Below are 27,572 nucleotides of genomic sequence, written 5' to 3' on the forward strand. Positions count from 1 at the left end.
AGCAGGATTTTGAGAACAGTTTCTATTTCTTCATCCACAAAAAGAGTGATATATGTACTGAGTTTACTTATTCATATCTAATTGTAGACATTCTGAATATATGTTCTTATGTTCTAAAGTCGGAGGGTTGCAAAAGAATATTAGTAACCATGTAACTTTTTTTTTTTTTATGTGAAAACTATAAACCACTCCTTTCTACCTATATGCACCACAGATCAACCAGCACACTTTTTCCAGCACTGCATTCATCTGTCTTGGCTTTTCTCTATCACCTAAATTTCTGTCAAATCTCCAATATGTTCTGTGCTTTCAACCATGTAGAAGTTGAATGCATCTTCACACTTTACCACTTATTTGCCTCCCACTCTGAGGTTTTTTCAAAATACTCATCTTCTGTGCTCAGAAATACCTTCCCAATGGAATCAGAGAGTTTAGATTAAGTGTTCTTGTTGGTCAGTCCTCTGACATAATTAGCTCTAATCAACAGATCTGTTTACTCACAAATGTATTTTCCAGGTAGATCATGACTCACATGACTGGCAGTGCACATCAGTAAGTCTCATCAATGTTTTACCTTTATACTCAATGTCACTTTCACTAACGTTCAAAACCCACTATAAGAATAAGAAGCTTAACCTTATCATATCCTTCATGTAATTTTAAGTATTGTGATGAACAGTGTTCCTTAATGGATTTTGGATAATTAATCAGAATATTTTTGGCAGAATAATAAGATAAAGAATAACCCGATTCTTCTACAGCAATCAGTAATAGTGAATGTGAAGTGAATTGCACAACAACACTTCAGTACAAATTGATCCTATTTTCTCCCAATATAGGTTTGTCCATTATGGGATTTGGTACCCTGGGAAAACTCAGGAGTTTAAATGTACCAGAAATTAAGAGATCACTCTTTTAATGGAAATACTACTTTTTTTAAAACTATGTTTATTAAGTTATATAAATAATTCAAATCTTATTTTCCTAAATATTGTTAAGTATCTGACATTTTACCATACTAACATTGTGTAAGTATTTCCTAGTAAAGACCTCTCGATCACCAGCCTAGCCTAATTTCTGATGTAAAAGACATCAGCATACTAAGTCTTGTATTATGTATACTCTTTCCTTACAGTATATGAACCAGAAAGAAATCGTTAACAAAGGACTAAAGGATATTTTGACTTTGGAATTAATAAGAATAACTTGTTGGGATTTTTGTCAGCCCTATGTTTGAAGGTTTGAAGGCACACTGTTCCTTTCTCTTCCATAAGTCACTTGATCTCAGTGGCACAGGCACAGGTCACTGCAATCAGCATGTGTAGCTGCTGAACCATGGAAACCCTCATTCTTGTCTGTGACTTGCAGCCCTGCAACCATTCTTTTCACATGAGCTGAATCTTCAAATGCCCTCTAAGTTCTTGGCTCAATCAAAGTTTTTGAGAAATTATCAGCTGCTAAATGGAGCAGATGTATGAGTAGAAGGGAGTCATTCTCTGGTTTTCTGACTTGAACTAGAACAGACTTCTTAAAAATATAGTTCTAGCCAGATGTTCAGTAATATACTTTTTAATTTCATTGACATGTGTAGTCTGGAGAGAGCAATATATATTGACATTTAGCATCTACTTACTTCTTTATTGATGGCAAGGCCAGTTGGCAGATACTATTCCCTTAAGAAATGCTAAGCAAATACTGCAAAACTTATTCATGAGCACTTATTTGAGCAGAAAAAAAAAAAAACAAAACAACAAAAAACCCCTAAAATCCCAAAAACCTTGGCTGTGTCTGTGGCCCCAGTGGATTCACTTTCTGCAAATATTCTAGCAAACAATTTTAAGAGGAGGCATGTTCACTGAGCAGCCCAGCTGAGCAGCTCATGCATATTCAAGAAAATTTTTAAGCATATGCTTAACTTTGAACTTCAAATTGTATTGAGTCTCAGAAGGATTCAAGCATGTGCTTAAAATTCTGCTTGTGATTACTTACGTCAAGAAATTTGCCAAACCGTGTCCTGAGGTAAGACCATATGAATTGACAGCTATCCAAAATCAGCTGATGCATGGTAATTTGCGCAATCAGATCACTTTTGGTCTTGATAAAATCTTTGCATTAGAGTAAATTTGTCTCTTGAGGGTCTTTATTGCTTAAAAACTTGACATCAAGCTCTTAACATGCTTTACCTTAATCCACTTCTAAAGTGTGTGGTTATTCCTTGCAAATGAGGGATAAGAACTTCTCATGGTTTTATAAGTAGACAGGCAACTGAAGCATAGCTATGTCAAATTATATTTCAAAGCAGAAAAGTCCATGGATCTAGGTTTTTTTTTTTTTCCTTTTAGCTCCATTAAGACGTAATGGAGCCTAGGTAGCATAGTCATAGTCAGGGATTCCTACTTCTTTCCTTGGCTAGAAACAGAAAATACATGCAAGATATGTTTTTCATTTAGTGCAAATAGGGTGGATCTGAGCATTAGTGTTATAGCATGAATTAAGAAGGTTCTTTGTTTAGGGACTATACTATGACATCCATTTTTCTTGTAATTGAAAATATATTCCTTGACATTTAATGACCACTTAAAATCCTGATAAAAGTTCTTGATACTTTCAAATGGAGTTTATCTCTTCATACATAGATAAAGAGTTTTGTTTATTCCAAAACTATATGCTTCGAAGTAGTCAATTTAATTATTTTTTATAATAAATATCAAACTTGATTTTTTATTCTGCAGAAAGAGTTACCTAAGACATTATCCAATTTATCTGTCTCTGACAGTTTGAACTCAGCTATTCCCCATTTTTTATTATGTTTATATTATCTACCCTAGTATAATCTTCTGCCTTGACTTTGATAGTTTTCTTCCATATGAGGATGTCACCATTGGTTTATAACTCTTTAAAATTGCTAGACAATTTAATTCATCTTCATCTATTGTAATAAACACTTGGTAATCATCTTTCCTTAATTACTGAATTTATAGTTCCACTCCCTCTCTTTTGAATTTCCTACTTTTGATAATCTGTTTTCTCTCAGTGGACTTTATAGAAAGCAGAGGAGAGAACATTTCTTAAATGAATGCAGGGAATAGATGCCAAAAAAGAGGAGAAAATTAAAAAAAAAACCAGAACAAAACAAACAAACAAAAAAAAAAAGACAAAAAAATCAATCACTCAGGTTAGTTAAAATCATCAAGTGTTCCAGTAATAATCAAATAATAACGATGACAATTTTTAATAGTTGTTCATGTACATTGCAATTGTTGCTTCAACTGCAAAAATTAAATCATTAGTCAAATGCAAATCATTAGCCAAAATTGCACTGCTTTCAAGAGTTAATTTAAATGTTTCAATGTTTCCCAGTAAAGACAGAATAAGACCCTCATACAAACCCTGAAGTTTAGAAATCAATTCTTCCTACTTAAAAATACAATTTGCAAACATGAACTCAAAGGAAACCTGAAAATCTGGTTGTTCATTAGAGTGGTTTCTTTAGCTGCATGAACTAATGGCAAGTTCTTTAGCAGTTTTATTTAGTGATATTTTCACTTCTTTCTCCTATAGTCATTTGAAAATAGGAAATGGTAGATCATGTTGACAAGTTGTCGATTACAGTTAAATGTTGCTAGCAAATGCCATTAAGTGCCCTAATTAAAACTACCACAAGTCTTTTAAAATTTAACAATATGTGTCCTTAAGAGTATGCTATTTTTTCTTAGTACAGAAAAAAAAATAGAAGTATGAATCTGTATTTTAAGTACTTGCTGTCACAACACATCTATGCATAAAATTCCTTAGTAAAAGAAAATTGAAATGTAATAAGTCATAAGTAAGTAGTAAGATAAGTAATTTGAGACAGATAAACCATATTTCACTATGAGTTGTATTTTTTTCCTTTAAACCGTTGTAGACCATATAGCTTACAAGTGGTCTGGTTTTGCCCTGTGTTGCATATACAGCCAACAAGAGAGTCACTGTCCTAGAGAGGCATGGGAAACAGTGTTCTGCATGAGGGGTCCACAGACATCAGGGATTCTGCCTAACATGTTCCTGAACAAGTATCACCAATTTTTATTGGAATAATCTGTAAGCTGTCAAAGCAGAGAGATGACTTAGTGAAGAGAGTAATTTTCATTTCCCTACATCAACCCAAATTCAGTAGTAGTCTTTGTTCTGGAAAAAGGGAGGAAAATTAATGTTTAACTCACTACAAATAATTCCTCAAATAGGACACATTAAGCCAAGTTAGTTGTAATGAGACTGAAATATATACATCACGACAACACTGACTTACTTTCTTAACACAAATTAGTTTTCTTTTCTTACAGAAGCAGAAGTTCTAAATCCATCAGGCACCAAAAGAATGGGTAGGGGTTCTTCCAGGAGGAAAACACATTGGAAAGAATCCTAAATTGGCTTACATTACCTACATAAAGTGAAACATTTCTGAGGTTGATTTTGTGTGGGAAATATGACCCTTAGTTGAATGGTGAATTATGGTATAACTGAAGTATTTGATTAGTCATTTTTCTTATTTAAATGTTTACCTGCATGTTTACATGGAATTCTTGAAACACGGCATCCCACACACACTAACAAGAGATGTACAAAAAACAGCAAATTGCATAAGACTTCACCCATGGAAAGTGACAGCACTCTTATGTATTCATGGTGCAGATGACACCTAAAAAAAGCTCTGTAAGGAGTAGCTTCCAGGCCCTTCTGAACTGATAAATCTTCACAATCATGGAGTAGGGCCTTACACTGATGCATGCCTCAGTAACAGATACCTATGCTTCTCTGGTAGGATTTTTGCACTAAGATATCTGCAAAATAAAATTGCAATCATGCAATTCAACTAAGTCTTATTACTGAATGTAATTCAACTCTTATTTTGGTCAACACTTAGGCATCTTTTCAAGTTCAGCTTTGTTACATGGAACAAAGCCTTAAGGATACTTATAAGGAAATTTTCCTGAGATTGTGTCTGAGGGGGGGAGTCCTGTTTTGGGTAGAAGACAGCAAGGGAAAAAGACTAGAGAGATTGTATTTCTTTGTTGAACATACTTGAAGAATAAACACCTAATTTCTTTTCAGTTTTACTCACAGTTTGGGTTCATCTTGTTTTTATTTTGGTAATTAGCTGTTGATTTCAGTCAATATGTATTGCCTTCTATTTGTGCAATTGGTATAATTACATACTTAGTGTAAATAGATACAATCACCATAAGAATGTTTTGGATTCCTTGAAACTTTACAGAAATCATATAATATACATTCACTGATAGCTAAAATACTGCAATGTGATAGTTTCTTAAAATTACATTACATTTCTTTTACATCATAGCTCAAACTGTGCCTGTATTGCAGATTGCAGCAGGAGAGCAAGATAAGTGCACTTCTTGCCATGCAATGTCCACCAATTTCTAGAAGCATGAAGTGAGAAGCCTTCTCCCAGCTGCCTCTAAAACAGGCAAAAATACCTACACAGAAATTCTTACACTGAAATATGCAGCAACATTAAAATTCACATTCACTTCCACACCTGCTTAGTTTTTCACAACTCCCAGCATAGTATCATACTACAATCTGCCTTTTAATGAAATGAAGGACGGATGGATGGATGGATGGATGGATAGATAGATATAGTTGTGTAGAAGTATAGGCCATTGGAAAGCAGGACTAAATGTGTTAACTTCCCTAATGGAAACCCTAAAACTATAGTCCCTTTATACTTAACAAAATTTTAGTTTTGCCAGTTGTATGAAAAGTAGAAAGCCACAGTTATTCTGTGCTACAACAGGAGAGCTGGAGAAGTTAAGACTATCAGAACATGCTGAATTCCAAGGAATTCTGCCTGGCAGCAGTTTTATAAGCTGCTGTGCTAAGAACATCAGCTGAACCCCAGAGACACGTAGATTTTGATAATTTGCAGACATCTCTAAGAATATTTTTTTCATTAGAATTTCAAGAACCAGACTGAGGACTTTAAAGTAAAAAAAAAAAATAAAATCTACAAATCCATAAAAGGATTGAAGACTTTTATTTGCCATCTCACTAGTCAGCCTTGCTGCGTGATAAAATTGAAGTGATAGCAGCACTTAGCATCATTGTTAGTGGACCACAAGGAAATGATACAGTTGTGAAAGTCTGCATAAACTCCTTTGAGGGGTTTCCTTCCATTTTCTCCTTAATATAAGTCTGATATTTGGCAGTCTGTTAGGAACAATCAGATTTTTACAAGGAATTGTGCATCCAGGCATCTTTAGGGGGACTCAAAATTTGAAAATATTTTCTAAATTGTGCTGAACATTAATATCTGACTTGATGAGATGTTGCCCTGTGTCTATTAGATGGTGATTTCTATATAAGAAGCATCCAATGACATATCCTGCATCATACTAATACACATGAGAAATTCAGTTCACACAAGGAAATTGATACTTAGCATGCATATAATCATTACAATGTTCAATTTACCTAGGAATTCTCATCTATAAGGGTATAAGAAAGGATGTAAAACATTTATTTTATTATGATGTCTGAATTGCTATTCTTAACCTTGGAACATTGTCACAGCTAAAAGATCTATAATTTGGTGGGAGTTTGTCTCCTCATTTACTACTTTAGGTGTTAAATAGATGAGTAAAAATGGAAGTCCTTCACCTTTCATTTCCTTTTAAATGTTTCTGAGATTGTCTTTCTTCTGATGGAATATGATTTCTGTATCAATAGCTTTTCAAGAATAGCATAATTAAGGGTAAGGTTCCATTACAAGTTGCAAGATCTGTTATATACTGTGGGAGAACAAGAATAGCCCTCCTCCTGTAGATCACAGTTTCATTTCTGAATGCTTTGTAATATGTACCTTTTCATAATTTTGTTAGTATCATTAGTTGAGTATTTTGAGATGTGCAACTCTTTCAATTTATCCTAGATAGGAATTAATTCCACCATGCAGGATTTATAATTTTCATTATGTGAAGTTCCTCAAATCTGCAGCACATACACCTACAACACTGGAGATAAAAAATGACAATGTCTTTTACCCTTTCATGCGTTGGAATGATGAGTAACACTGGCAGGGGTTGTCACTTTTGCAGGGAGGCTCAACCAGTGCTCCCCACTTGTCTCTCAGTTCTCCTGAAAGACTGGGAAGGATTGCTAATTTAGGAAGAGATTTGGCACATAAATCTTTACCTATGGCTTAAATAGTCCAATTTTTTTATACTTATTTTCACTGGGTTCTTTCAATGCAATTGCTGTTAAGTAGCTAATAGAGGGAATACACTGTAGACATCTGCAGGCGTGCTAAGCATTTGAACAAGTGGAGTTGCACTTTACCTCTCAGAAAATATTTTACAAGTGTCTCTAAAGAGAGGTGCTTTATGGTCACCCTCTTTTCTCACACAGAACAGGTGTATAACTCCCACTCACTTCTAAGTTAAGCTACCAAGAAAAGTAAAGGATAATTTTCAATGGCAGAGGTCAGTATATTAAAAATTCATGTCTTGTTTCTTCATATAGCTCAGAAGGAAATGTCTCCATCACTATTTCATTTCTTTTATTTGTTCATTTTAGCTGTTATTTGCTGCAGACAGCAGCTAGCCTTGTCACCCCTTTCTTCCCTGGGCTGTGGCTTCCTCTTTGACCTCTAAGGTCCAGGAATGACACTGAGACTCCTTTGGTCTTCCAAACGCTGTCAGATTCTCCAGTCACCATCTAAGCAGGATGAAAGGGGACCATAGCCCACCTTTGTCACAACTTTGGACTTTCCTTAAACACTGAAATGCAAAATACAGGAGATATCTTTTTTATTCATGTCTGCTATGATGCCAAGAAACCAGCTGGCTACAATTGCCTTGAAAGAAATGGTAGCATACATAATTATTGGTCTGTTTTACCTTTCAAGAGCTTCAGAATCATGAATGTTTTATTTAGAATCAACCTAAGCTAAGTATTACCTTATTGTTGCAATTCAGCCTCTCCTTCTCAGCCTTTAGCTTAACACATATATTTGAGCCCTGATCCTGCTCTGAGGTTCTACACAAGTGCATGGGGTGTCCTTTTGTGTCTGTCTATCCTCAATTAGTCATCACTGTGTTCTTGTGCTCAGGAATCAGTCATTGTCCAAAAACAACTTACAGGTGCAGGTCTGCTTTTCTGTTTTCTCTGCTCAGCAGTACAGGGCTTCACAAACAAGATTTTTAAAGGCATTGTGACATCTATCTCCCACTGGTTTTGATGAGAGCAAAATGTCTAAATACCTTGCAAAATCTTGTTATAAATGACTGGCAAAATCCAATTTTCCAAAGTGACTTAAGCAGACTTAGGAACCTGGGAACTCAGACACACAATTAGGTTACTACTGCTCAACATGTAACCATTCATCAGCTTAGTTTGAACTTCAATAATTTCAGGCTAGGCTAAAAAACATTTACTTATATTTGCCACTGGCTAAGACTAAGTGCACAAAAATTTAAAATTGCCCCGCTAATTCAGTATATCTTGTTAAATCATGGTAATATGACAACATTCCTGGATGAATTTTATTTTGTAAAATCAGCGGGATATGGAACTTTAATAGACCAGTGAGTTTCTAGGGTAATATATTTTATGCTGCATTAGCTTTTTGACATTGACAGTCCCTGTCTTTGCTCCAACCCTTTGGCACAAGGTGGCAGAGTATCCCCTTCACTATGTTGTGACTTATGCTCATATGAGGCAGCTGTGTTTGTACCAAGCTTCTGTAACTCATCCCAAAATATATTTTGTGTTATGACATTATAGTCCATAATTAATTTGCGCAAGTACACAACAGATATCTAAAGCTATTTCTATCTCAGATAACAACTAATGCATATATAAGCCAGCTTTACAGTAACTGCAGTATCAACAATTGAACTGTGGCCACATCATATTCACTGTGAGGCAACTTCATCAATATTTACCGAGCTTCTCAAACAGATGAATTTTGTTTTGTAGTATGTACAGTAAAAGCACTTCCCAGGACAGAAAGTTGATTAATGTACAAGTACCAAAAATGGCCACACCAAAGATCCATGTAGTCTGACATCTTGCATCCATGACTTGGAGCAGAGTGTCAGAGTAGGGTCAGCATGCTGTAGTACCTTCCAGGGATGCCATTCAAAATAGCAATGGTCTGTGTGTCACAGACTTCTAGTTCCAGAATTTCATAGATTTTTTTAACATATTTCTTACTGGAATTCACCTGGTCAGTTTTTGTTCCAGTGTCACCTTTTGCGTGAGCACTATCATGCAGCAATGGATTTAATGCCATTCTGTCTGGAAAAAAAAAAATCTGACTTTGTTTATTTTGACCTGTCTAGAAACTATATTTGATATTCTTCAGCTCTTTACCTTTAACAGTTTGATTGTAACTCTTTCCTCAAGGTCACAGAGGAAAACTGTGGTAGAGAAAGGTCTGAATCTATTTTCTTGATTTCTGTCTTGTGACACAGACACAGAACCTGCCTTCTCTTGTATATATCAATTTAAAATATTTGGAATTCAGATGAGTTTGCCTTACTGCATTCCTAATTTGAATCAAGCTGGCTGGCAGTGAATACTTCTTTGCTACTGCAGTATAGATAAGATATGATATTATGAAGGAAATATTGCAGTCAAGACACTTCAATGTTCCAGAACACCTCTCATGTACCAGGATCACAGGTGTTCCTGTTCAGCTTGTATATATGCTTTGTATATTTGTTTTTATTTTGTGTTATCTCCAAGTACACACTTTTAATATGTGGGCTTTATTTGCAGACTATTAACTGGTTGTTATTTCTCCAGACAATGACCATGTTGTATTGATTACCAGTAATATTTTTCACCTCTGTTGCAAAAATCTCTTGTGAAATGTTGTCAAATTTTTGGTTGTCATAGACAAATCTGAGTGTTATTACATTCCTGTGTTTTGTACCAACATTCAGCTAAATCTGCCTTAGATTCCCTAAGTGAAGGAAGCAGTTCTTATGATTTTTTTTTAGAACTTATGATGACGTTTAAGCTTTTCATATTAATAGCTAAAGGTGAAAAATAGTTTTTCTCTCTAGTCAGACATTTGCCTTCTTAGATGTAATTTGCAAGTTCACTCCTTTTCTGTTTTCTGGCATCTTCTGCTCCTCTGAGTGACTCTTATCTGCAATTTTAGCATCACTTCAAGGAGCCAACAGCTCCTTCCCCACTACAGAATATTGTCCATTAAACTCTATTCAAGTAACAATTGGTTTTTCCACGATGACTATTCCTACTTACTTATGTCTCTTTATGTCACTATAGATCTGATCTTGACTCATAAACTGAGGTGACCTGTGAATTCAAAAATACGCAAAATATGTTAGAAGGAAAATTGGTCTTCTATATGTTGCATTTCATAAATCAGTGTCTTTTTATTATTCCTGGTGTTTCATCAGCTGAAGTAATTCTCATTGGTGGACAATTCCTCTTGTAAAGTGGTTTTACATAAATTCATTTCTTAGCAATTGGTCTGTAATGATGTTGCTATAGAAATAATTTCTCCATATGCTTTATTGGCTTTTTTCTCTTGACTTTTAAGGATGAAAACCAGCAATCAATGGAAGATTTTTTTTCTCTGTTTTGCTTTTAGTATTTTTTTCATCTAAAACCCTTCAGTCCTAATATAGAAACATAAAGGCAGTGTAAAGACTGTATCTTGTGCTCAAAAGAAGAAAAAGAAATTCTTAAAAGGCACACAAATTTGTGATTTATTTCTGTGTAGAGGAAACATTATTAATACTAGATATTAACAGCAAATATCAGACTCTTCATTACAAATGCCTTTTATCCATTGCTTGTTAAAGAGATAAGCTTGCTTACTTTGATAGTTTTTTAAACTGAATCTACTTTTTTCTTCCATTCATCCATCTTTGCGTTTTGACATCTACTGTCTTTCCATGAAGGCTTCAAGAAATGAGGTGACCTTGCCGAAGATCAAGAGGTGTGTCTGGAAGAATTACATTATCTTGGAAGATGGATTTATGTGATTACTGTGTAAAATAGTACTTGTTCTGTAGTGATTGATGACAACACTGTCAGTATTGACTGATCATTAGAAGTATTTATATAGCAGATCCTTTAAGGTAGTGGAAGATATGAAAGAAAGAATAAATGTATATCCAGAAGACAACTGTTTCTATGGAGTCAGATAGCTCTCTGCAACACCTTTAATTATTTTCTTCATGTTTTTCTTGTTTCACAATCACAAATTTACTATAAATGCCTCCAAAATGGCTTGTTGGCCCCACAAAATTTATAGAGCAGATGATTTCATTTACTTGTTTTGAAAGCAGTTAAGTTTAATATTTGAAATTAAAAATCCCTGCTTATAACTATGTTTTTAGGTAGGGAACATATTCATAAGGATGTACTAAAAAGATAAATTTATTCTTGCTCATTGTTTTCTCAAGGTTTGTATCAAAAACAGACTTTAAAAGAATATACATATTTTGTCATTAGTGACCCTGGCATACTTTTAGACATTGGAGTTTTCTACTGCATTATTTACCATGCTGTGTTGATACATTAATGACTAAGTAACCTTTACTAAATTATATGCTAGTATTTCAACTATTTATAGTCATTAAAAATAGATGGTCATTAACGTGGTAATTTAAATACAAGGAGAACTGTCATTATTCTCAGCTTTACCACATCCCATATCTCTATTAAAGAGAGCAGTTCAGTAGTATTGCTCTTAATTTGCTTAGGTGCAAGTGAAAGCAAAATCACTTGGCCAGCCTGCTGGTGTATGTAGTAACTGAACACATACATGCACACTCTAACCCTCCCTATATATATATACATACACTTAGGTCAAAGTTCATGTATAGTGTGAGTAGAGTGATAACAGCTTGACAGAGCACATATAGTACATTTAGTCTATGAGCCGCTAAATGGGAGCCTGTTTAATTGATTTAAGTTACCTTTTCTTCTTTTCCTGTTGTATTATGTAAAATTTTGCTTACACTGAAGTAAATTTTTGAATTTTTTGAGCAATGAAGCAGGTTGTTCAGCAAGATTGTGTAGTTTCCAACCAAAAACTGTCTGCCCATTATCCTGAGCAGCTGACTGCAGGTGGCCCTATGTGAGCAGGAAGGTTGAACCATCCAAGCCCAACTATTCTGTGGTTCTATGCTTCTGTGACACCAGATCTGAAAAATATCCATGTAAGACAAACTGAAATGTCTCCATGTAAAATGCAGTTTACAGTTCTGATAAAAAGTTGCATATAGAAAAATAGCACGTAACAGTTAAGTGTTCATTAAGATGTATGATTTCATGGCTCTGGAGTAGTGAAATAAAAAATAAGCCACATTTTTCAGGTTTTATCTTGGCATATTTGCATACTCCAGTAGTCACCAGAATAGGTATTTTAGGCCAGGAGAGGAAAAGTGCTGAAGATACTTGTAGTATTTGACTAAATTTATCATTACTTTCCTTGATCTTACATTTAATGGGTGTTAATTATTAGTTACTTTTAATTATACTTCATGGCCTTTGTCCTGGAGACTATCCAAAGAGCAGATCATTATGGTATGCAATTTGGTGAAACAGTTTCCAGGCATGATGCCATTCTCAAGACCATGTGTAACAATCGTTATTAAAATTAGCAAAATATTAGTGTGCATATTTAGATTATGAAAAATGGGAGAGAAATGGTTGACACTATTCTATGGAGTGCTATTAATTTGGTTTGGCTTTTACTGTAATTCCTAACCACTTCAAAATTAAGAGCATCGAGAACAGCAGTGTGTCAGTTCTGTTGCTCCATTTGCTGACAGAAAGCACAATGGTTTCTTATCTTTCTCAATCTATTTTAAGTTCATGTGTAGGTGTAAAAAAAATTCTCACCCCACTGCTTTGGAAGCAGCTGTTAGGCAGGATTTGTCCTCAGAACAACATTGCTTCTCAGCTGAGTGATTTAAAGAGTCGAGGTGAAGTAAAGCTGGCACAGGGTCTTACACAGGCCAGTGGCATCAGAGTGGTAAAGCTGGACAAATTCCTGAGCTGCTGGACTGTGCTGAAATGCTTGGATAGCCACAGCTACTTGTGCGCAGATACCATGGCTGCATTCTAACCTTTGCTGTTGGAGGCAGCCTGCAGATGCTATCAAATTTGTACCAAGGCAATAAATGGCTGTGTAGATACACTCAGATATAACATAAGTTAATTTAAGCCTTTTGGGAACCTTTTATAATTTTACAACTATGTTTTTGGAAGTATTTTTAAATCTTATTACTTGAAAAATCAGTCATGTAGAGAACGAGATAAACTGACTCAGAGACTGATCCCACGAAGACTTGCTGAACGAATAATTTTAGTATCCTGAGTTGTCCCACTGCAAGCTTTGTGCAAATTTGTGCTGCAATGGGAAACATTTTAATACTTTTAATGTTGTTTTTGCTCATGTTAAAATGCATTCAACATTAAAATGCATTCAACAGCCACTAGTTGAAGCAAAACTATTCTTATGCTTGTGCTACTCCGTCATACCACATCATAATCAATATATTAATATAAGACAATTTAATCTAGTTGCATCATGGAAACATATTTTAGTATGAACACCAAAGATTTTGCTTGTAATTAATAAAGTCTCATTCCAATAAACTATAAAGTTATTAACCTAATTCAAGCACTTCTGGTTCTCTCTGTGTAATTGTGGGACTATAATTTTTCCTTTTTCTTTCTCACTAACCTTGTCTGATATTTTAAAATGTTTCTTTTATGTTCAGAAAACTATCTTATCAAAGTATGTGCTACATTTTCCTTCAAAACCAAAAGGCCTATCTTGGTAATTGGCCTTTATCAGGCAATCTTGAGCCTGAATTTAGCCAGGAATGTTCATTGTGATTTGGTATTTTGTTACTTATGATCTGTTTTTAACAGATTTGTGGTTTTCTATATTAAAAAATTATTATTGTAAAGGTAAAAATTCTTGGCTTGTTCCTTTAGAACTTCTGTGTTTTTTCACAGAGTCTTCCCTTAGGGCTCTGCTTTTTTAAACTGTTTTTAGAAAAAATCTTGGATTTAAGACCTTACCTAATTCTCAGGGATTTCACCTGTTAGAAATTTATATGGATTTAAAAAGCAGTTAGACATGGTCTTAAACCATTCTTACTGAATTAAATACATATGGAGTGTCTCTGTTTACGTTTCTCTTTTAAAAAAATCCAAACCAGCATTTTACAATAACAAGCCCACGAGAAAAACAGGCCCTGAGAAACAGGGATAGTTTCTAAGTTACTGTTATTCTGTCCTTTGGTTTTTAGTGATCTAGACACGTTCCTCATTGGTTTCTCTCTCTTTTGATTGTTAAAACACCTCATGGTGTTGTTTTATTTGGTTTTTTTTGACTATACTATTTCCTGATTCTCTGTTTTTGAATCCTCATGCATCATTTTCAGGACAGTTTTCCCAACAATTTTTATCTGTAGTTAAAAAGTTGTTCTCATTTTTTCAGTCTGGTCAGTGGCAACTCATAAAAATCTCTTTGCACCCAATAAATTTCACAGTGGATTTAGATCCATGCTATTCAGTAGCATCTTTCTAAACTGAAAACCATCTAATCAGAGTTGGTGGTTTCAATATTACAAAGAACAGCTCCTACAAACTCAGGTCATTGTCCTAAGGGTTCATGGTAGTTTAAAGTAATAGTTTTGCTTAATTATAATGATCCTTTCATGAACAAAAACTCATTTGTGTTAGCAGTCAAACGATTTTAATTTGGAAAGTTCATTGCAAATAAGTTGTGTTCTCTTGATTTGGGTAATTATACTCACTTAGTACGTTAATGGCAAGGACTGCTCAGGCTTTTTAAAAACCTTCCAGCTCTCTGTAGAACAGTTATTGAAAGGAGTGGAGAGTATGCAGTTCTCTTTGATCACTTTAATGAACCTCAATGTTTTTATTGTCTATTCAGTTATATGCAAAGTGTAGTGCAACTGTGTATTAGCTACTAATTAGAGTTTTATTGAAGAAAAATAACATAAAAGCAACCTAGGTCATAATTAAGATTTTGAACAATATTGTTTCTAATGATTTTCAAACAACAAAACAAATCCTTTTTAATTACTTTTAAAAATTCATATGCCTTATTGCAGAGTTTTTGCTCTTGGTTGTTTTTATGTTTGTAAGGACTTCTGTTTTTCAAAAAGGCAAGTTAGACCACAGCCATGGTCACATCCTCTGCCAGCCCATTGGCAGCAACAGAAAGGGGACAACACTGTGAGAAGAATATTAAATTTTTATGTCCTTGTTGCCCTTAGTAGCAAAATTTACATTTAGATTTCCATCAGCAAAGGTAACAGCATTGTAATAAACCTCTCAGGCAATGAATGGTCAGTGGCTACAAGTAAGGGCCGCAGCTACTGTATGATGTTACACTTCTATGGATGACATTTAGATAATTCTTTACCACTCCTATTCTGTATATTCATGGGATATAGCATTGTAATGTGCATGAGATAACATGCTCTCATTGTAATTGTGTTCCCAGTGCAGCTCCTTTATTTCCAGAAAGGATTCAAGAGAGAGTGTAAGGAAGGAGATGGTATTCCTACCAGCTACACTGTTCAAGGTGAAGTTCAGTATGTGAAAAATAGCAAAAGGATATTACAAAGGCATCTGACACAACCAGATATTCAGGAGGTGGGGAAAATAACTGAAAATTTATCTTCAGTTGAAAGAATGAAGAGACAGAGGCATAGTTAAAAAAACATATATACAAGGCAAAAATATGTGACATAGCTTCATAGGTAGGGAAGCTTTTCCCAGGAGTACCTCACCTCTTTTGTAACCTGTTTGCAAACTTTAAGAAATAAGAATGGCCACAGGAATTGGCTTCACAGATTAGAAAAAATGTTGAGGGAACCTAAATGCCACCCAAGTTTTGGCGAGAATAAAGCGTGGAAAAGAGGACATAATTTTTGTATGATGAACAAAGCTTACTTTAAAGCTTATATTTGGCTTCAGTTATAAACAAGGGTGTTTTTCTAAATATTTTTTTTTAAATCTGAAGTTTTCCTTTTAAGAGGAGTGTTCCTATTTCTTTAAGACATGCATAGCAGAATGGGATTTTTTATATGTATTCAAAATTAGAAGTATCTAGTACCTAATCTTTGGTTACTTAGACAGAGCTGATTGACAACTGGAGGGGAAAATTGAGAGTAATACTTAATTTAAGGAACAGGAAAGAGGTGGGAAATTAGGATTAATTTTCCACTTAGAATTTTGACTGAAGCAAGCAGTCCAGTGGCTACTTCCCAGCTTCCTGCAGCCATGCAGGGATATGAGGAAGCCAAATGCTGTCAACTGAGTGGCTGTGCCCCACAAACAAGGGGTTTCAACAACCTAAATAGAGCATATGTGTGATACAGAGATGTGATCCCTTTGTGTTGCTTATTGATGTATTTCTTTTTCATTCTTATCCACTGATAACTTCAGTACTTTCATTGACATGTAATCTGAATAAGCTTGAGGGCACAGACTGGCTAGATGTGTTACTCTGAGAAACAATTGTTTTGTTCTCTGCACTAATAGTAGGAATGATGTCATAGTAGGAATAATGTTCCAACTTTGTTTTGGTCAGGGAAAAACTTCTAATAAAGTTCTATTAATTACTATTGTTATTTTGCCAAGTACACTTTTTTTCCTTTTCCTTTATGAAGCAGCTTTGCTTTACTGAAGATATCAGTTTATAAATTGATGTCATGTCAGCAGTGGTACCTGGAGGTTTTTGAAGGAGGGCGTTAGAGGGGTGTTGGAAGTGACACTCTGCTCATTAACCCCGTGAGACTGCTGAATTGCAGAACAGATTGTCTGCTAGTCAAGCTCCTGCCTCACAACTTTGAATTGGGGCCAAGTAATCCTACAGTTAGAGATTTTAAGTTGCCCCTTTTGGTCCTTCAATTGATTCCCCTATAGGAAAACAGAAATGTTGCAGAGCAACCCTCTCCTTTGATCTCTGCATCTTTCTGTTCCCAGACATAGCTCACTGTAATCAAGCTAAGATTTTGTCTGTCTCTGTTACTTATTACCTTACATAATGCCACTGGATTCAGCAGAACACTTGCCATTGTCTTCTGTGGATTTTGGATCGTGCAAATGTAAGTCAGCGTGTTACCAGGAATGATAATACTGTCTATTGATACCTTGAAAGCCTTCCTAGAATTGCATTTACACCGAGCACCATTGTTTCTAAGGAAAATTGTTCTTTTGGCAATTGCTTTTAGTCTTATGCGTGTTTAACCCACATTTCTACAAACATTTGTACAATGTAGTTCTGTCCACTCAGGGGCCTGAGCAATGTCCAGTCCACATCCCTCCCAAGCTGACACATAAATGCTAAAGGGAAGGTGAGAAGCTACAAGAGGCAGAGGACAGCAGCAGCTGGAAGAGGGAATGAGTTATGTGCCAGAACTGAAGCTAGCAGCATGCTCTGGGCACAGCAGCAGCTGTTTGGGATCTGAGTGCTTTATCTTCTCAGGCACTCCCAGCTCTCATTTGCCACTGTCCTAAATTTGCCCAAGATTCACTGTAAAGTACTCAAAGGTATTCTGATGAACCCATAATGGGAGTGCATTCTCAGCTTAGGGAAATCTGCCCTCAGAAATCACCCCTGCTCTTAGCGTAGTGTTGATAAACAAAGTTGTTACTTTATCAGGTCTAGTATGCCAACAAGGCATAATTCTGTCTAACCTTCAGAAATTAGAAAAGGTAGCAATTATATCCTTAAAAAGTCACTTTTGAATTGACTAATTAATCATTCATTGCCCGTGGCACTAATAAGTCATTAGTTGTGTAGTGGCTCATTATAAGGTGCAATATGTAGAAGGGCTCATTTATGCAACTCCTTGCTGAATGTTGATTAGGTTATTTATAGATAATGCATGCTTGTTATGATCAGTTATGACTTACATCTCTGTGAATGTATTTTTTAGTTGAAATGCAGCAAGGCAAAGACATTTAAAACATCTGTACAGTTAAATATTGTAAAAGAAACTGTTAATACAAAATCTCTTTCAATACTACATCCTCAGAGAAAGGAATCTTTGTCTTGCTACATTAAAATCTTTTCCCATTTGCTCTTTAGTTTTATTTTTCAATTGCTGTTCTGTCTACTTAAGTTATTCATGCTTCCTGAAGGAACTCTGCAATATAAGAAGTAAAGTATAATGCATCTTGTAAACAGACTTTAATGCATGAATGCAGTTAAGTAGCATTATTCCATTATTTTATATGTTAAATCCATATAAATACAATATATTCTTAAAAAATACAGTATGAAGTCAAAGTTATTGGATATCTTAACCTGTGTTTTGAAAATTCTGTCTGATTTTAAAAAAGGTATAATTACCCCAAAGAAAGAGGAGAGAAAAAGAAAGTTGGTGGTAGAAATACTGTGTCAGTGTTTGCCAATTAGAGTCACTGAAGTAATTTTCAATTGTTTCATCTTTATTTTTGCCTCAGAAACAGAATTTACAATTAAATAATTGAAAACATACCATTTTCTCTAAAATGAATGTAAGTAAAATGTAAAAACCACACCAACTCTTCTTTACTTTAAAAAGCCTGCAGTAGACTTTATCCCAATACATATAAACAGAAATCCCCTATCCCTACTGGATTAGATCATCTCTAAGGACAGCATTTTGCATCTCTAGAATAGTTGCTATGGCTTCAGCCAAAATCCCAGTCCTGTTAGCTAGTTGCAGTGAGACCCTGTTTGATATATCCAGCCTCCTGTGGTTGAGTGAATTCCACACTCAGGCTGCCACACAGAGGAAAGAAGGGTAGGAGGGAGGGGGAGGAGGCAGAAATCTGAGGGGATTCCAGTTCTCATTCTGGGAGAAAAAAAAAAAAAAAAAAAGAAAAAAAGTGTGGAAGCAGCTTTGCAAATTGAGAAAGTATCCAAGCCCGACTGGAGTGAAAGATTTCAGTACAGAAGTGGTGTGGAACACCTCTAAGCAGGAATACCAATTATGGAGAAACAAAGGACAATGTTTAATAAATCTAGAACTACTGCTTTTTATTCAGTCTTCACTGTGCTCAGATCAGAACTGTGGTGTCTTGAGAGATTTGAGCCGCATAAGAGCTGTTTGGGGCTTGCTAATAAAAATGTCTTACAAAGGAGGAGGCGTTAATGGTATCCTTCTTGGTAATGGTAAGAAGTGCATATCTATGAAAAGCATTCCCAGTTATAGTAGAAGAGTATGTCAGCTTTGGGTGTTTGCTGTCCTAAGAGAGGTTTGCTAGGATGATATATGACTATGTCAAACAGGTTTATGTTCTTGAATATATCTGACATAACACTGAGGGTTCTTTGTCCCTTTTCCACTAAAGTGAGGGACAGCACCTTCAGAAATAGGAAACAGAATGAGGTTCTGCCTTTTCTTCAGAAGTGCAATGTCCCACCATGGATGCCCTTGACGGACCACACCTGAAGGTTGAAAATTACCTTAGCAAAGAATACAGAGTCACCCAAATAGTCCTAAAAGGCTGGGTAAGTGAGCCAGATAAGTGCTGTAGATGAGTAAATCCCACCCTGATAGCTGTATTTCCTCTCTTCAAAGCAGGGAGAGGGAACAAGCTGCCATTTATAACATCAGCATTACTTTATGGGAAGTTTCTGTACACCCTGTGACTCTGCTAATGCACATTCAAGGCAGCTGTTGACAGCTTTCTTTGATAGGCACGTATCAGCTTCTGTGAATCAATATCTTACCATTTGTTCAGAGGCATCAAAGCCCTCCATGCCATAGAGGAATTGGCTGGAAATGCTACCAAGAACTTGCTGCAGCTGAGGTCCAGCAACGTATGAAAGACACACTTAAACCTACCCAATAAAACAGACTGCCTTAAGCATGGAAGAAAGATTTAACAGCAAAGTAATCCAGTGAATGTAATCATGGCAGTTAATCACAAGCTTATGTGCTAAAAGGGCTTCTGTATTAGGACCTGAGTTAATTTCTGGGTTATCCTATAGAAGGGAAGATATAGTTTTATTTTGATAATTTCGTAGTAGTCAGCCTCAATTCTCACTTGTTGATGGCCTTGTGAGCATTCTCACTTGTAGATGGCCTTGTGAGCATTTATATGTGAGTTAATAAAACAATGAAATCTTCAATGGTCTGTATATAAAATAACTAAATCAAAAGCACTGTATAAAAATCAAAGGAAAAATATTTCCTACTCCAGTTAAATTAAGCTCAATTGGAACCTATTCAGTCACCTTCATAACTATTTAAATGGTGATTGTGCAATACTTACATGATCAAAGTTAATGCAATATTTATGCAATCAAAGTTAATGTTAAGACATATAATGATTTTACAAGATGAGCTGTGAATAGAAATGAAAAATTAACATAATTATTAAAGATCATAATATTTGCATAGAGGAAAAATATTTTTCCATAGTAATGGTTTGCCTCCTTATCTCTAAAAGGATTTAATATATTATTTATTTTATGAGAAAGCCTCCATATGTCAGGTTGTGATTTGACTTTTTTGACTGAATTTTTGAAATAGCAGCAGTAAAACGGGTTTGAGCATATTTTTAATAGGATGATATTTAAGTGAATATAATAGAAACTTCAGTAGTTTCTATTTAATCTGGAGTCCAGTCCACCTGGATCATTAAACTGAACAGGAACAAAACAGTCTTCTTAATTGTCCTCTTGCCTTTTAGATTTATATTCTGTTTTAATGAATTTTATGAAGTTCCCTTGTCTGAGTGAAAAGAAAGGAGCCAAGAAGCCTTGGGGAGCTGTGTGCACTTCCCCAGAGCCGAGCTCTGTGGTGGGTGTCCTGTCCCTGTGCTCTGGGTGGGCTCCTGCTCAGGGCTGGGGGCAGCAGCCCCAGGGAGGGCTGAGCTCCCCCCTCAGGGCCAGGCGTGAGGGTTCTGTCACAGAGCAAAGGGAAGAGATGTCACTGTGCCCAGCTTCTCACGCCTGCAGAAACAGGGAGGAAGTTTTCACGTCACTCTTTTCTCTTGCTCGCATGCCAAGGAAACATAATCAGGCTTTTCTTGGTTTTGAAATACAAGCTTGGGAGAAGCCACAAATGGGAAACCTCACTGAATGAAAACTTTGCAAAGGTTTTGTATTCCAAACTTGTGCATGAGATTTAGAATATCAGAAAAATGTTTGTGTTCCTTGCCTTCCTTGGTAGGAAACTCAGAGACTGTTTATCCATTCTGAATTAGTGATTACAGAAGAAAACTTTAAATTTTCCTTATTATTTCTGTTAATTATGCTATAGCTGCTCTAATTGCCTTCTGTATTTGTCCCAAATACCTACTTCTTAAGCAGCCCAAACATTCTCCACCAGTACTAGGATTTTTTAGAACTGAGGTCTCACAAAACCTCACCAAACATCAAAGAAAGATGTTTGCCTGAGCTGATGGTGGGCTTAACCATTCAGTACAAAAAGGATCTCTGCTCGTAATTACACATCACAGACAGAAACAATTAGCTGTGAAATTTTTAATCAGGATCTGTGTAGAACTGAATTGGCTTTGTGACTAAAATAAGTGACATGACTCAAAAGTAGTGGCCATTGAAATAGACTCTGTAATTCATGTTTAGATAATTAATTCTTAACAGCTGGGTTTCCATGACGTGGACCCATAATGTTGGCATATTTAAAGATATTTGATAGTGGTAAGGGTGAAATGGGATTCCTAAATTTTGTGGATATGGTTGATGTGGTTTATACATGTATACAACTAGGCAGATAACATAGTGTTTTCTCATCATTTGTACCAGCAAACCTTCTGCACATGCATTTGTAATGCTACTTATGTATATTGCAGTATTATACTGACAACAACTCTACTGTGCTCAGACAAAAGAAATAACAAGAGGCTGTTCTATAACTGCATCATTTCTGAATACCATAGTTATTTCCGGAGATTATCTTTGTCCTCATGCAAATTATTTACTTTGTGCCTACTTATAGTGCAACCTTTGAAATTAAATTGAAATTATGGAATGCCTTAAAGCCTGACTATCATGTACCAGCTGTCTCAGTCAGCTGGCTCATCAGTCAATACAGACTGCAAATCACAACTATATTTGATCTTGATTGGGAGGCTATTTTGGGAATTGTGCCAGTGAACATTGAACAAGTTGTACTGAAGAGATCATACCCCTTGTAACTGGTGAAGTGAAGACCACAGAAATAATCTCAGCTACACAAGGATGACTGGTGCTGTGGTGTTAAAAAAAAAAAGTGGCTGCAAAAAGCTTTCAAGGAAATTCCTGTAACCAATCCGCAACCTAATTTTTCTGCAAACATTCTGTCTTCCTTCTTTCCTTTCCCTCCTCCTCCGCCCTGCCTTTTTGTTTACTGTCTTTCCCAGATGTCTTGAAGCTCTTGCTGGCCAGCCACTGTCCTAGAGCATGCCAAATGGACACTGTCTCCTTCCTTTTCAGCCAAAAATCTCTGGCAAAAAAAACCCAAACTTATTGATACTTAGAAAATCATGCATTACAAGCTGCTGCTGTCTATCACATCACTGTAGGATTTTAATGCCGCATTGGAAACTTTGAGATTTTTAGGTATTATTTCTTCCTTTTGACTAAGTTACTAAGCATACAGTAAGATTAAATCATGTGCAGATCTCTGTTTAGGTCCATTACCATAGACTAGCTGTTTTCCCGGAGAAAATGTTTGGGGGAACTTCTTTTCAAATGAAAATATAAATCATGCAGGTGTTTTTTCTCTACACATACCATACCCAGTTAAATGGTTCCATTTATGCCTCAATGGCTAAAACACCCTTGACAAGAACAGTCACTCTATCATAATGTATTTTGTTGCTGGGCCACTTTTTTAACACCCATGAACATTCAAACATCCCTGTGGCTTTAGGACTGTTCAGATGCACAGAGTCACCCAGACTCATTTATTCCCCAGCTGGTTCCCTCTTGCTCTCAGCAGATTTTTCCAGCGTGCACTTTCATGATTTCATCCATAACCTACAGGTACATCCCATAAGTACCTGCCAACCTGCCTTGCTGTTTTCCTTCAAATCACAAATTCTGCCTTTCCTTTGCTGCAATGCCTACACAGCCCCTGACAAAACTGTTGTCACTCACACTGACTGGCACTACCTCGGTGTGCCTTTGCAGTCTCTGTCTGCCTGCACTTGCTGATGAGCTGTCTTAAATCCAAATTGCCTGCTGCTGTTCTTCTGTTTGCACAGTCCCTAGTGCAGTGCACACAGGAACCCTGCCTGTGCTGCTTTGAGGCTTTATACTTAAGATGAAAAACAATAATATAGTATGTAATACTTGGATTATCTTGCTAATAAGGGAAACAGAAGGAGGTATTATTGTAACAACACAGTTTTCTTATTAAATTCTATGACAGTTCTTTCTTTTCTGGGTTTGTTTGAAGAAAATCTCATTTTACCTTGAAGCAAATGAATTCTTTTTCTTCAGAAGTTTGTCTATAGATAGGATTTACCACAAAAAAATTTTACTTAAATACTTCCATCTTCAGATTTTAATTCAAAATTTAGTGTAGTGCTTTGGGGGAAATCAAATAGAATGTAACACATGTTCTTTGATCTCTGTTTTCTCTGTAAGAAAAAGAGGAGGAAAGAGGGAGAGCAGTATTCACTGTGGGGGTGTGCATGTCTTCCTCTTCTCAAAAATATCATGCGCTGAATCTCCACTCCACATGTCTCTCAGAAAGCTGCTTGTTCATGGCACTTACCCAAGCTGCTTTCCTCATTGCTGAACTCGAAATGCTCCTGCACACTGGCATGGTTTCAACTATGTCAGTTAAATCAGAACAAGGGAGAGTCAGGCCAGCAACAAAAACACCTTTCCTGGAGAGCTATGATGTTGACCCAGAAATAACACTGAGCTGCCAGGACATCATTGCTACATTCAATTCGGTTTTTAATAGAGGGAGAATGATCTAGTGGTAGCTGTGCACATTCAGTCATTGTTGTGTCTCCTGCTGTCATGGTGTGTGCTTACTAGAAGATTTAAATAAGGAAAAGGAAAAATAATGTCCACTGTATTAAATGTTCTGCTTGCTACGCTGAAAAATAGTAGACTGAAACATTTAATCACTGACAAGCATCATTCTTTTATTATTAATAATCCATATGGAAAGTAGATTGCTTGCAGTAGAATTTTTTCTGACTTATTCTAACTATGCATTTTAATACATTTGGGTATAATAATAAAAATAATGCTTTGGTCTGCAAAAATGCAAATATTGAAGCACATTATATTCAAGGATTTTACAGCAAAAGTTCAGAATAGATCCAGAAGGTAAAGGACATGCTATTTTATTTGGGATTTACTTAAACAAAATTCTTCTAGTTGGCAACAAATTTCTCTTGTGTGTTATTTTTCTTACATTACTATTGTTACAGTTGTGTGACGTGTCAACAGGCTTTTCATCTTGTTTGTTATGAACGAAAAATACACATAAATTACTTCAAATCTTAAATGTAATAAACATAAATGTGGTAAGCAAGAAAATTATTCAATTAGCAAGGGTTCATTGTGTTCTTTTGTACCCCAATGATACTAGGTAGCATTTCAATACCATTCTTCTTTGGCCTCTTTATTTTCAGTGATATCAGCTCAGCTCATAACCTTGCCCAAGATGCAAGGAATGAATAAGGAAAAAACCCAAAGCTCAACAGAGCTTAATTGGCTGTTTTGGTATTTGTATCTCCTAAAAAGCTATCTGCTCAAATCTTTGTGCTAATCAAAAAGCGCATTTTTCATTTGTTAAATTATTAACCTACGCTAAACTTGCATTAAGTCAATTTGAATTTACAGCTTGAGTATCCATGTTGTCAGCAGTTAATGTAGAAAAAGATGAAACCATTAAGTTCATATAGAAGTCTGAGTGAACATTATTTATGTAAATACATAATGGAATATTCTTGTTCTTCTCAGTCCATGACCAAAAGTGGAAAATGCTGAGTCCTTCCCAAAGACGGTTGTTCCTTCTTTGCTATTCACAAACTCTGCCACACAGTTTTGTGTGATTAGATCATGTATGCATCATGTTCATTTCAATTTACACAGCAAGAAAAGGAGTTTCTTTAATTTTCTCTTAAAACTCCATGTTTGATGGGACGGTGTGACACATCTAACTGCTATGTGCATAAATTGATAAACATGTGTCTTTGGGATTTTCATATTACCGGTTAAAATGAAATGTGCACCTGTTCTGTATGGGGTTTAAGTTGAACCTGAACAGTAAGAATATATTTAACAGTCTGCTTCAATCGTTCTGTGTCATTATGTATTACTAAAGATCTCAGAATTTGTCAAATACATTCATTAAACATGACACTCGCAAGGATGGAGTAGGGTTTTTCTTGTACTAGATTTCCATTGGGAACAGCATATTTCATGGTGAATTTTTCTTGATGAAGTGATAGGAGTGTTGAGCTATTTTTAAATATATTTCCCATTTTTCTACAGTGCTTATAATGATTGGAGACTAATGCAAATGTCACTCCCCATAAAACCGAACTTTTAATGACAGGAAATTAACCAATTGAGTATTGTTAGCAATATAATTTTAAAAGTCTTTAAGATGCTGATTCAAAAAATCTTTCATTAGAAGTCTATTTAACATACATAGCTCTAATCTTCCTACATAAGGTTTTTAAATTGTCTAAGTATAGTCTCTAAAACCTACCTTCTTTGAAAAAAAAAAGGCAAAAAAGGACTTGTTTATATGGGCTGCATCTATGGTATTTTGCTTTTCCTCTGTCAAAGTACATATGTCTACCACATTGTGTATACATTGTGTATAATTAAAGTTAATATTAATATATATTTTATAAGCTATACATATGTTGTGCCAGGTCCAATTTGTAAATTGCAAAATATTTTCACTATCAGTTTTTTTCCTTGAGTGCTGGAGTATTCACAGTAAGACATTATTAGTGGGGAAAAAGCACCGATGTAGTGAAAGCTTGCTGCATAATCATTAAGAATTTTCTCATTTCAGAAATCACACCAAGCAGGGAGGGAGTAAATACACAGGTGGCTTCATGATGTTTTGCATTGGTTCTGTGTAACATAATAGTATTCAGGGTATATAGCCTTTGAGAGATTGATTTTGTATGTCTGGCTGTCATGCCATGTATTACCACTTTTGTTGTCAGACCTTATCTGAGAGGAGGAAGATAAATGGGCCAAATAAGCATGAATGACGAGAGAAGAAAATTCCACAGGAATACTTCCAGCAGATAACAGATTGTCCTCAGAACCAGTGGTTTAACTACCAGGCTATGTTTGTGCAAAAACTGCATCTGTTTAACGTCCCAAAAATCTCCACACTTTCTGATAAGCATACTGATTCTCCTTGGTAATCAATATACCATTGAGAAATAACAGCCAACAAGGGAACATGACTAATAGTACCAACTCATGGCTGTTGCAGACTGTGAATCCTTCTATAATAGCTGATAATTTTGGGTATCTGGAGACCAAGAATGATGTTTAACAAAACACACTAACTTTTTATGGCATTTTCCTGTAGTACAAGCATCTCATACTTATACAGGAAGGAAAAATACCCTAATTATTAATAAGTAATGATAAGAACTAATCAAGTAATATATTAATTAATTTTATTTCATTTCCCATGGTAATATCTCCAGCTCATTTATATTTGATTTACATGAAGTATAAATGAAGCTTAAGGGCTGTATTAATTAAATAATATTAGGAACTAAAAAAAGCAGAAAAAACAAAACTACATTATGATTACAAGTAAGAAATTACTTCATCTCAGTCTTTTCCTAATTCTTGTCATATTATTAGGTTTCTGTACATTTGGGGTTAGGACAAAAAAAAAGACAGCCACAAAAATAAGATATTTGGATCCTCCATTCCTTAATCTGCTGTGAAAGAAAGTTCTGCAGAACCTTCAGTTCTGGTGCTGGGCAAGATTTAAAATTACTGAACACCTTGTTCCTAATACCTAGTAGTGATATTTATACACTGGAAAATCCCTTTGTCTCTTCTTCCAGAATGGTGCCATCAGAAGGATTGTCCTGCTGTATTCCTCTCCCAAGCCCTTCTTATGCTTATACTCTTTTCATAGAATATTTGCCAAGTAATTGGAATATCTTTTCTTAAATCATTGCTCAGCCCGGGCGGGGAGGAGACTCAAACCAAACCACCCCACATCTAAGTTGGTCTATATCCATTGGGCTAAAAGGCAATAGAAGCTGGCACACTTCCAATTTTCTTTCAGAATGCTATATATTTAATATTTAAATAGGTTTTTGCCATGTTTTAAGGTTGATCCAACCCTTGTTGCATGACCCCTTTAAGGATGATGCAACCCTTGTGAGATACCATCTAGTCTCTATTTCCACTGAGGCTATTGCCAGACAATTTGGCATGAAGACCATTGAAACAAGCTGCATGTATGGCTTGTAGTCACAAAAATATGACGGCTTGGGAGTTTTCCTAGTACATATTTAAGTGCTAGAGCTGGAACAGTGTTCTTAATGTATGCACTTTG

General features: G+C 35.6%; 1 protein-coding gene across 2 annotated transcripts in view; it reads left to right on the plus strand.

Annotated features, from left to right (window-relative positions):
- Positions 1 to 27,572, plus strand: part of KCND2 (potassium voltage-gated channel subfamily D member 2) — a 265,132-nt gene that overhangs the window by 115,175 nt on the left and 122,385 nt on the right. The window lies entirely within an intron of this gene.

Source organism: Zonotrichia leucophrys, chromosome 1A (genome assembly GCF_028769735.1).
Source record: "Zonotrichia leucophrys gambelii isolate GWCS_2022_RI chromosome 1A, RI_Zleu_2.0, whole genome shotgun sequence".
Classification (NCBI taxonomy): Eukaryota; Metazoa; Chordata; class Aves; order Passeriformes; family Passerellidae; genus Zonotrichia; species Zonotrichia leucophrys.